Raw genomic sequence first — 1,132 nt, 5'->3', positions numbered from 1 at the left:
TTTGCATTCAAATTCTTCTTTTTTTGTTCCGTAGGAACAATATGCTTAGATTGATCAAAACACCCAGTACCAGTTCTCATCATATCCTGTTTGTAAAACTTGCTTGAAGCGTGAATTATATGTATGAGAAAGAGACTGTAAAGAGGTAAAATGCTGCCTCTCGTACACTAGGTTGTCAAATAGTTGCTTGGTTTAATAGTCATGAAAGTGCATGGAGGCCAGGAGATGTAGCAGAGACAATCACCTCAGTTTAGTATGTAACAAGGCATCTCATTGGTCCTGCTGTTTTACATCACAATGGCCGAGTTCTCAGTTCATTGACTCTTAATCTGTATTAACGTTATTGAATCTTGGGATGTGACAGCAAAGTAATGACAGAAATACAATACTCTCATACCCAAAGCCAACTAATATTTTTTACCATTTAAATTTTGTAACTTAACCTTGCAGAGATTTTTTTAAATTTATAAACTGGTAATGATTTATGTGTATTTACTTTCACGAACTTGCCCTAAATGAACAGTGAGTGCACTGCCCTTTGGTGGGAGCTCACCAAGTCCACAAGCATCTAGGCATACTACTAGTAAACTGCATACATGCACTACAGTATTATTGTGAATGAAGATTGAAGTAAATATTCTAAAATACTTAGTTTGTAAATCATTTAAACCATGATATATCAAAAGTGTTTCATTAACACCGTTCACTGTAAGATAATTCCTGAAAGTTCCACACAAGATTTCAAGTCTTCCACAGAATATTATGAAATTTAATTCTACTAATTCTAAGCCAGCATTCAGCATAGACAGTTCTCTCTCTGGTTATCTCTACTGGACATGCATTCAGCTAAAAAGACCTCAAGTTCATAAGGTCGTTGTCCGAACTGGGCTAGGTACGTTGTCATAGCAACTAATGGATTCTACCACTTGTTTGTTACGCCAGTGCACCGGTCCTACAACATGCCATTTAACAACTGCTTTATTGCGTGTTTCTACACCCCCATGCAAGTAGTTCAGCTAAATTATATCAATGTTAATCGTTTCCATGAGTCAAGAAAGAGCAGATTTTGATTTATTTTCAATACCAGTAGGCCATAGCGGAACGTTGTCCTTTTTAAGGACTCTTCTTGTTA

The sequence above is a fragment of the Amphiura filiformis genome, chromosome 6, assembly GCF_039555335.1.
Source record: "Amphiura filiformis chromosome 6, Afil_fr2py, whole genome shotgun sequence".
Classification (NCBI taxonomy): domain Eukaryota; kingdom Metazoa; phylum Echinodermata; class Ophiuroidea; order Amphilepidida; family Amphiuridae; genus Amphiura; species Amphiura filiformis.
This window is presented reverse-complemented; position numbering follows the sequence as displayed.